Genomic DNA, 11,338 nt, shown 5'->3' on the forward strand with positions numbered 1-11,338 from the left:
TAGACACATAGATCAACAGAACCGAGAACTCAGAAATAAATCCACAATTATATGGTCAATTAATCTATGATAAAGAGGCAAGACTACGCAATGAAGAAAAGACAGTCTCTTCAGCAAATGGTCTTGGGAAAACTGGATAGCTACATACAAAAGAATGAATCTAGACCACTTTCTTACACCATACACAAAAATAAACTCAAAATGGATTAAAGACCTAATGTGAGACCTGGAAATATAAAGTTCCTAGAAGAAAACATAGGCAGTAATTTCTTGGACATCAGCTGTAGAAACATTTTTCTAGGTATGTCTCCTTTGGCAAGGGAAAGTAAAGCAAAATTAAACTATAGACACTGCACCAAAATGAAAAACTTCTGCATAGTGAAGGAAACCACCAACAAAAGCGCACCCTACTGAGAGAAGATATTTGCAAATGATATATCTGGTAAGAGGTTAATATGCAAAATATCTAAAGAATTTATACAACTCCACACCAAAAAAAACAACAACTACAACAACAACTAAGCAATCTGATTAAAAAATGGGCAGAGGATGTGAATAGGAGACATTTTCCCAAGAAGACATAAAGATGGCCAACAGACACATGAAAAGATGCTCAACATCATTAATCATTAGGGAAATGCAAATTAAAACCACAATGAAAATCACTTTTTTTCTCTAGTCAGAATGGCTAGAATAAAAAATATAAGGAATAACAAGGTTGGTGAGGATGTGAGAAAAAGGAACCCTCACGCACTGTTGGTGGGAATGCAAATTGGTGTAGCCCCTGTGGAAAACAGTATAGAAGTTCCTCAAAAAATTAAAAATAGAATTACCATATGATCCACTACTGGTTATTTACCCAAAGAAAATGAAAACATTAATTAGAAAAGATATATGCCCCCCTATATTTATTGCAGTGTTATTTACAATAGTCAAGATAGGGAAGCAATCCAAGTGTCCATCGGTACATGAATGGATAAAGAAGTGGTGTAATACATACAATGGAATACTACTCGGCCATAGAAGAGAATAAAATCTTGCCATTTGCAACAACATGGATGGACCTAGAATCTTCTAGGAGTCTAATTCTAATGCTAAGTGAAATAAATCAGTAAGAGAAAGACAAATACCATATAATTTCACTCATGTGGAATTTAAAGAGACAAAACAAACAAACAAAAAAAGAGAAATGACAAAAACCGGACTCTTAAATATGCAGAACAAACTTGTGATTGCCAGAGAGGAGGTAGGAGGAGTTACGAGTAAAATGGATAAAGGGAATTAAGAGTACGTTTATCTTGATGAGCACTAAGAACTCTATGGAATTGTTGAATCATTATATTGTACACCTGAACTAATATAGCACTGTGTTAATTATACTTGAATAAGAACATAATTTATTATGTTGACATGCCTTGAGAAAATAGCAAAGCAAATCTATGTCCAATGCAGTAATCTAGATGCAGGTCATGGTCACAGGTGAGTGAAGCAATGGGGCTGGCATCCTGATCTGTGACAACTGGTTTTAAGGAAGAGACTTTTAGCATGTCAACAGACAGTGACACTTAATAGGCCTAAACACATTTCTTGGGAGATTTTTTTTTTCCAAGCAGAAAATTCAAAGTTTTTTTTGTACTTATTAGCAATACTGCAGTGGACCCCAGCACTCTACAGTTGAAACCTATCAACACTAGAAAGGGAGGCTGTTGTTACAGCAGAGGCCATTCAGGACAACCAGGAGCTTATCAAGTAAATGCACAAAGGAAAAAAAAAATCGGGACACACAGTAGGGGAAGAATTTTCTTCTACTCATCATAGGTTTCAGATGACATTGTATAATAAAAGCAAGATTAACAAGGCAAAAACGAATAAAACTCCCCAAACCCAAGTTTATTAACATGTATATCTCACATCTCACATGTACATGGGACAGAGTAATTCAAAGATGTGGCTTAGAACTCTGGGTTCTATAACATAAACAAAGAACAACACATTTATAGAGAAATTAAAGACAGAGAGAGAGAGACAGAGGGAGACCATGAAAGGAAATAACCAGGGTAAAACTTGAAATCAAGTGGTCAGGGAAGACCCCGGTGGAATGACATTTTGGTTGACATCCGAAGAGCTGCAGGAGGGTCTGTGAAACACAAACAAGATTGTGGGAGAGAAAAAAGTTGAGGACACAAAGGGAAGGGTCATTCCATGAGTCAAAAATCTGTGATCTTTGAACATGTCATTTGTGGGTTCTGTGTTGCCCCATTGACCATCAAATGTGCCCAGCTTGCTATCTAGTCATTTGGGATGAAAAACGAAGTAGGAGCCATGCTCCTTGGCCTCGGGAAACTTACCAGGTGGTAAGTAACCCATGAAACAATCAGAGTCAGAGAGAATCATGAGATTGGAGAGACAGAAGGAGGGATGTAAGTGGCTGTATTCGTTTGGTAGATGGTGAAATGCAGAAAACCTAACAGGCAGGGAAAGGAAGCAGGTGGATCAGGCTATCAGAGAGGCAGAGTATGGTCTTAGGGTCAGGAATGGTTTTGAATCCCCAGTTGTGTAATGTTGGGTGAGTTCTTTTTTCTCTCTGACCCTCAGTTTCCTAATCTGGTGATTAAATCTTGTATTTTCTACCCCTTTTGTGGTTGTGAATATTAAGTAAAGTAAGATACATGTAGGACTTTGGACAATGAAATGCCTGAACCCCATGGCCATCTAGGACATGGAGGTAGACCATCTCCCCCGGGGCAGCACTTGGTGAATTTCCAGTGTTTGCTGCAACCACGAGCTCAGCCTCCTGGTTAATAACCAGCTTGGGGGGTACAGACAGCAGTCCAAATCGGTGCCCCCTAATTAACAGTCTTGACTAAATGATAGGTGGGTTTTGTGGAAACCGCTCACAACCACTAAAGAAACCATCTGGGTTTGTAAGAGGTAATCTCTCTGTCTCTCTCTGTTTTTCTCTCTCCTTTCCCTCTCAGCAGTGGCGCTGGCCAGATCTCTCATTCAGTACAGCCATCTTTCAAAGAGCTCTGAGCAGGTTCTATATCACACAGATGAATCAATTATGTCATTTATCCCAACTCATAACATGTGAAAATAGTTAAAACCAAGAGTGCAGTGAAAGTCCTTTCTTCCCAAGAAGCACCTCAAATAAATTGGGCATTTACATAAGCAACAGTAATCAAGACTTGGGTCATAGTCATGGGCGAGTGGAGATAAGTCTGTGACTACCCGCACCCTAAGAGGATTCAGCCATTCCTTTGATAGTTTGGAAAATGTGAATCAGTTTAGCCTTAAAGGTACTGAACAATCTTTAACTGCCAATATTTTCCTCTTTCTGAATGTCAGAGTTGAAAGATCTCTAAATATCCTTTTGGTGTACATATGAAGAAGGCTCCTGGGCATTATGAGGTCATGCAGCCAGTTAGTGGCTGATCTAGAAAGGAAGACTAGAGGACCCCGATGTAGCTCTCTTTCAGCTGTAGCACTCTGCCTTTCTGTCTTGTGTGAGCTCATATGCAGCCACAAGCTCTTGTAGGCTGTGATCGGGGACAAGCAGACCCCCTAGTCTGGGGGAGGACAGAGTGACATCCTCTGCTGAAGCACACTGCTGGCTCTTGTTCCAGAACATACAGCAGGAGGTGGGAGAGGGGCTCCCACCAGATGCTGGTCTTCTTCACTGTTGTGGTGTGGCTTTATAATACCAGCTATAATAAAACTCTTCAATTTGGGCTGTCTGTAAAATGATTTCTGGTAATAAGTCTTTCTACCCTAGTCTAGGGTTGCAGCACTTACTCTGTTTTCTTATTTTCCTAGGACCGTGCAGGAACTGCATCCATTTCCTCTCGGCATCTTGTCTCTGGACCAGGTCGCTCAGTACTAAGAATATTTATAGTGGAAGGGCGGGACTTTTGAAGACCTGGCTTTCAGTCCTAGCTGTACCCTTAAATGATTTTGAGATCTCCATCAAGACATCAATCTATTTTCTGGAGCCGCTTACATTTATTAACTTTTTGTCCAACTATAAGGTGTCATACTAAACACTGAGATATAAGAGGGCAAGCAAGATCCCTGCCCTCCAGGAGATTGCCCTGCGGTGGGAGACAGCCACACAAGCAATCATAACCTACATTCTAGAGTAGAGGGACTCCATGTATGCTGATGATGTATAAGCAGCCTAGTTCTCCAACACTGGAACTACAAATGGTTCTATGCTGCAGACTTTAAAGGGGTGCTACTGAGGATAGTGTTTGAGGTCATGGACAGCCAGGTTAGAAGGAGCATTCTATATCTAACTAAGGAGCTTAGGTTTTATCCTGTCAACTCACGTCACATTTGTAGACTTGAGACAGGATCTGATTTCCCTCTAAGAAATATCACACTGGTTGGCAGGGCAGGCCTAGAGGCAGGGAAACCAGACAGGTGGTTCTGGGAGTGGAGGTGAGTTCCTGAGCCAGGATGAGGAGAAGTCAGAAGAAAGATCCAAGAGGTAAGAGGAAACCTAGGAGAGAGGGTGTTAAAGAAATTTCAGAAGGAGAAAATTTCCAGGAGGGATTAGAAAACAGATTTTCCAATCCTGCAGACCAGAAGTAAGCAGCCCAGGACATTCTGCCACCAGGACATGCTGACAGCCCTGTGATGGGACCAGTTCCAGGGCAGCTGTGGGCAGAAGCCAGACTGCAAGTGTTGAGAGAAAATGGGAAAGGCAAGGAAAGAACAGCTAGAAAATCTCGGTTTCTTTACCTGACCATTAGGACAGGAATAAAATGTGTTATGTGACTATCCATTCAGAACCCTTTACGATCCCTTGGCTGTGGACGAAAATGTCCTGGGGGTGGATGGAGGCGACAGCTGCATAATAGTGTGAATGCACTTAATGCCACTGAAATGTACACTTTAAAAAATGGTGAAAATGGTAAATTTTATGTTCTATTTCGATCTTTAACAGGTTAAAAAAAAAACCCAGCTTACAGAAAACTGAAGCATTCCGTACAATTTTGTTTACTTATGTAGAAGGTTTAGAAGCAGCATGCACCGGCCTTCGGCTGCAGATTTGGACATGTCCCGTAGGACATGCTGGCTGGGCAACCGGCATGGGGAGGCAGCATCTTTTCAGAGCCACACGGTTGTTTTCACCTGTTCAGACTTCCTTTGAGGTCAAGTGAGAAGCTATACACGAAAACACTGGATAACACAATGCGTGTCAAACGATCATGAGGTACGTTATTATTAGTGTTCCCCTGATCTTACTATTTTGTATTGCAGTAACTGATACAGTTTAAGCTCATTTTTATTTTCACTGAGTATTTGAAAATATAGAAAGCCACCAAATAAGATAAAAATTAACCATTGCTTCACAACCTGAAAATACTGAATTTTATAACATGACTTTTAATAACTTCTCTTACAGTTGATATATTTATATCCATTGTTGAAAATCTGGGAAATACAGGAAATTCAGATCTCCCATAATCCCACTGTCTAGAGATCATTTGGCATATTAATGATAGTTTGTCTTTTCAATGCTCTTTAAACTATTGGGGCGCCTGGTGGTTCAGTCAGTTAAGCATCCAACTTGGGCTCAGGTCATGATCTCGCAGTTCTCGCGCTCTGCTTCTCTCTCTCTCTCTCTCAAAAATAAACATTGAAAAATTTTAATTAAGCTATATTATTTTGTAAGCTGTTTATTTTACTAAATATAACATGTTTTCTCATATCATGAAATATTCTTTTAAAAATTTATTATTATTATTTTTAACGTTCATATTTTGAGAGAGACAGAGACAGAGTGTGAATGGGGGAAGGGCAGAGAGAGAGGGAGACACAGAATCCAAAGCAGGCTCCAGCTCTGAGCTGTCATCATAGAGCCCGACGAGGGGCTTGAACTCACTGAGCCATGAGATCATGACCTGAGCCGAAGTCAGCTGCTTAACTGAGCCACCTAAACATTTTAAATGACAATATATCCCACTGTTGTGTGTAAAATTCTACTTTTAGACATTCAATTTTTAATTTTCAGAAAAAAATGAATTATTTTTGTTTTTTAAAATTAATTATGACAGGGCGCCTGGGTGGCGCAGTTGGTTAAGCGTCCGACTTCAGCCAGGTCACAATCTTGCGGTCCGTGAGTTCGAGCCCCGCGTCAGGCTCTGGGCTGATGGCTCAGAGCCTGGAGCCTGTTTCCGATTCTGTCTCCCTCTCTCTCTGCCCCTCCCCCGTTCATGCTCTGTCTCTCTCTGTCCCAAAAATAAATAAACGTTGAAAAAAAATTAATTATGATGGTTCTGTGCATAAAACATAGAAAAACAGAGACAGAGAAAAAGCCACCTGGAATCCTACCACCTAGATAGTCACTGTTAGCAGTTAAAATTTTTTTCAGTCTCTTCCTCTGTATGTGTGTGCATGCATGAGTGTGTATATTCACTCACCAATAACAATTCTCTCTTGTTGAATATTTCAATCATCTATCATTTTTCAATATTATAAGTTATATCCCATAGGATACTATGTAATCATTAAAATAATTTTCTAAAATAATATTTCATAACTTGACAAAATGCACATTCTACATTATAAAATAGTGGACAAAAATAAGTTACAAAATGTTATCATAATGATGAGTTTATTCATGTGCCAGGATTTATCAAACCGTATGCTTTAAATATGTACAGTTTACTTCATGTCAATTATAGCCCAATAAAGCTATTTTATTTAAAAGAAAGATAAAGTACACTTCCTAAAAAAGTTTTATATTGACATGGAAAACATCTTAATGAACATATCTTTATCCTCAGAGCAGGCCCCCAGACTGAAATTCCTGCCTCCAAGTTTCTCGATATCTCCTGACAAATTGCAGGGAAGGATTAGCAATGTATATTCTGAAAGCTAACTCACTTTTTTCATGCACCAGATAGCTAGAGAAGAGGGCATGATGGTTTTTTTTCAGCAAGTACAAAAATATTTTAAAATATATTCGACTCCATGTTGGGTGATATTAAAAAGAGTAAGAGGGGCGCCTGGGTGGCTCAGTCGGTTGAGTGTCCGACTTCGGCTCCGGTCATGATCTCGCGATTTGTGAGTTCGAGCCCCACGTCGGGCTCTGTGCTGACAGCTCGGAGCCTGGAACCTGCTTCAGATCCTGTGTCTCCCTCTCCCTCTGCCCCTCCCCTGGTCACGTTCTCTCTCTGTCTTTCAAAAAAAATTAAAAAAAAAAAAAAAAAGAGGGAGAGAAGGCAGAACTAAGTGTAAACAGGACACAGGAGAGGAAGAACAGGAGCCGCCATGTTCCTCCACCTGTGCGAGCCTCTGCACCCACACCTGGTAATGGGATGCGGGTGCACCCTTTGCAGCCGGCGCTACAAGCGAAGAATGCTAGATTGCCAGCCACCACCAGAAGCTGGAAGAGGCAGGGAAGGATTGTCCCCTAGAGCCTTCAGAGGGAGCATGGCTGCGGACGCCTTGATTTCAGACTTCCAGCCTCCAGAGCTGGGAGAAAATACCTTTCTGTTGTATCAAGCCACCCAGTTTGTGGTACTTTGTTACCACAGCCCTGGCAAACTACACTGAGCACGTTTCTTCACTTCTAACTAGAGCACAGTTCTCCCCTGAAACACTGGCCACAGCTGTACTTTACATACTGTTTGTATCATTTAACTAACCTCAGTCATGGGACAGGTATCCTGTACCTGGCTACATGCCAAGGTGCATGTGACACAGGAAGTGACTTGGGAAGTCCGTGTGCTGCCATCCACCCATGGTCCTAGATGCTTGGCTGTGTCACTGCTTTGGTAACAGTGACACCACCGGGCACGCTTGATTCAGCCTTGGCCAGGTACCAGCTACTCTGCTAAGCATTTGGCCACTACTGTTTCACTTAATCCTCACAACAGCTCTACCGGGTTAGTCCCTGTGTGGTTCCCACTTTACAGATGTAGAAACTGAGTCTTGGCGGAGGTGGCGCAGCTAGAGAATAGCAAAGCCAGAACTTGAGTTTAGATTTGCCTGGCCCCAAACCCTGGCATGAACATCAAGCACCTCCCAGAGTTCTTGCTTCATTCTGTTGACCGGGCAGGTCCTAACCTCTGGGGGTCACCCCCTTTGGTTAGACTTGAAATTTAAATTTACAAAAGAAACCCAGGCAGGGTCCCTCGTTCACCCTCCACTCTGTGTCCAGGGTGTGGGGCCATGTAAGTCAAATCCCTTCTTATCAATCACATGCTTAAAACCCCATAGCCGTTGGGGGGTAAAATCCCTTGGTTCTGTACCCTTCACTGACTTCTCTGCTTTCAGCCCATGTATCTGCCACAGCACATGGAGGCCCTGTTCTAGCCACCTGGACACATCCGCGGTCCCCAAAGAGCCACCCTTGACACCTTCCTGCAGCAGCTCTCTGAGGTGGCCTTTCCCTCAGCTCCGTCACCCTCAGCAGACTCAGTAGGTTTCAAGAAGCTGTTCCTGGCCCAGTCTGAGCTGGATGCCCTTTCTTAGTGTTTTCACACTGGCCTTGAGCAACCTTATCACACTTGGTTACTTGCTTGTCTCCCACCAGATATCCAGGACATCTGTGTGCTTGGAACACTGAGGGTGTGGGGCAGGGAAAAACCTCTGCGCTCTGGCACTACAAAGACCTGGGTTTGTATCCTGCCTCCTCCAGTTGCTCGCTGGGGCACCTTTAGGTAGCCATCTAGACTGAGTTTCATTTTCCTCACTTGTAAAATAAGCATTCTCTACTCGTCTTATACAGTTGTTGGGAGTTTTGATTTATACACAAAAATAGCTGCATATATTCATAATGCCAGGTATGTAGTAAAACTTCATTCCCTGTATCCAATTCCACAGAGCGGACACCTTTAATAAGATTAAATCCACTTGGAAGTCCCATTTTATATTCTTCTCCATCTGATAAACCTTGGCAATTCATATAGATACACCTCCAAACTGTGTTCTCCAATGTGTAGCCACTAACCACATGTGCCTAATGAACACTTAAAATGTCCGAATTGAGAGGCACTCTCAATGTGGAATGAACACTAGATTTCAAAGACTTGGTAGGAACAAGAGAATGTAAACTATCTTGATTATATATTTTTTTACTATTCATTACATGTGACAATGATAATATTTAGGATATACTGGGTTAAATAAAGTGTATTACTAAAATTACTGTCACATCTCATTTTCCTTTTTTTTAACAAGGCTGCTAAAAAAAACTTGAAATTACATATGCAGCTTTACCTTTGTGGTTTGCATACATAGTACAGAAATAGAAATGTTAATTTAATATATGTTAATTATATAGATTCATTACACATTATATATATTAAATATATATAATATCTATAATATAAACACCTACATATTCTCTATATAACATATATATAGAATATACAGAAATATATTTGTACTTGACACTGTTACCCTTGACTCTCAGAGAAAACCTGAAAGCTTACATCAATTCATTTACTCTGTGTGTGTGTGTGTGTGTGTGTGTGTGTGTGTGTGTGTGTGTGTTTTAAGTCTCATGAATGGCCACAGAAAAGGGAGCAAACTGTAGTCATAGGTGGCCTGAGCAGGGTAAGTGGGTGTGGGACATCAGTCAGAGAAGAGGCTTTAGTTAATAAAAAAAAAGTCGAATTCAAATTCACTTGCTCTGACCCTGGCTGTGGCCCTTTGGGCTTCCCCCATGTACAGTCCAAGCTTCCCCATCTTGAGAGGCAGCTCTGATTCTTTAGCTTCCATCACTACCCCTGGCCCAGATCCATTCACTCAGATGCAATCTAAGGAGTCAAGTGTCTGTCAGTTGAGGCTGGAGGGGCTTCAGATTTTCCAAGATGTTTTCAGTAAGAAATAGTCATCAAGTGAGTAGAGAAAATATCCACTTAGCAGATGAAAACTGAGGCCCAGAAGGCAAAAACCTTTGTATTAATAATACAAGAACTCTTACTTGAGCCTACATTAGATAAAGAAAAAAATATTCTGATTCCAGGAATGATGGCTTTGAGGAATTATGATTCATCCTTGGAAATTTCTGAGAAAGTTAGTTGGTAGAGAACAAAGGGCAAATGTGAGAAGATATAATTAAAGAGGCTACTGATTAGGATAAAATGCTTATTTACCTCAGGAGTCTTTCAAAGACAAAAGTCAAAGAAACCAAACAGCCACTTGAACATTATTAAAAAAAAAAAAGAAAAAGAAAGAAAGAAAGAAAGAAAGAAGAAGGAAAGAGAGAAAGAGAGAAAGAAAGAAAGAAAGAAAGAAAGAAAGAAAGAAAGAAGGAAAGAGAAAGAGAGAAAGAGGAGAGACATCAAAAAGTCAGGAAGATAATTAAAGATGAGAATCTAATTACAAAGTGCATAGATTCAGACTAATAATCAAGAGCTCTGCAAACACATTTGGAAAGAGGGGAGAGAAAATGTCCAATTTAGAGAAGGAAGTCCAACTAGTTCAGTTCTCATCTCCCTGGACCTCAGTTTCCTCATCTGTAAAGATCTCTAAGGCTCCTTTCAAATCGAAATTTAATATTTTATAGAACAAATAGCTAAATGAAAATTTTTTATGTTTTTCTTCATCTTTAACTCAAAAATTACATGGGTAATTTTTGTAGAAAAAGTAAAATCACATCTAGGCAAGGAAGAAAAATCAAAATCATCAATCTCACCACCTAGAGAAAGCTACTGTGAATATTTTAATGTATACTCTCTTGGGTTCATATATACATGTAGAGATAATTTGGTACAAATTTTGTTATTACGTATTTCCAGTCAATGAAATATTTCAAGGATATTTTCTTGGCTCAGTTTTGTTTCCATACCATTGTTCTTGATGGCTGCCATGTGTTGTAGTTTAAATGAGGGCATCAGAGTACAATGAGTTGCAGGATGTGTCATACGGCAAACTTGAGTGTATCCAGACTGGGAGACACGAAGAAAGCAGAGGAAAAAAAATCATGTATGACACCTTCTAGTTTATAAAGGACTTTGTACAAAAGCCTTATAATCTACAAAGTATTTTTATGTTTTATGACTACCCAGGTAGCACAATGTCTGGCATATAGGAAAAATCAATAAACATTACTGAATAATTGAAAAAATAAATATTCATTATCTTCTGTATTTCTCATAAAAAACTGGGATGAGACCTGCATCATTTCACAAATTTTACAAGGTTACCCCTGTCACCTTGGTAACGAGCATAGGATTTTAGTCCCAAAGACAGATAGAAACTGAGGCTAGGGTCAGACGGTCATCAAGTGGGAGAGCTTGACCTTGAATGCAAACCCACAACACTCTCCATTGCTTCCCAGCCTTGGCATGTCCCGCTCCCCCTTTATTTAAGCAGT

The 11,338-nt window shown here is 40.4% G+C and overlaps 1 long non-coding RNA gene across 1 annotated transcript; it reads right to left on the bottom strand.

Annotated features, from left to right (window-relative positions):
• Positions 1–1,938: 1,938 nt before the first annotated feature.
• Positions 1,939–10,912, bottom strand: LOC121023147 (uncharacterized). The gene is made up of 3 exons (XR_005787254.1): positions 10,811–10,912; positions 4,329–4,501; positions 1,939–2,137 (listed from the first exon to the last, which is right to left on the bottom strand). It is a non-coding gene; the product is annotated as an uncharacterized LOC121023147 (long non-coding RNA).
• Positions 10,913–11,338: the final 426 nt, after the last annotated feature.

This window comes from Herpailurus yagouaroundi, unplaced genomic scaffold (genome assembly GCF_014898765.1).
Source record: "Herpailurus yagouaroundi ecotype Mexico unplaced genomic scaffold, PumYag 530, whole genome shotgun sequence".
NCBI classification, from domain to species: domain Eukaryota; kingdom Metazoa; phylum Chordata; class Mammalia; order Carnivora; family Felidae; genus Herpailurus; species Herpailurus yagouaroundi.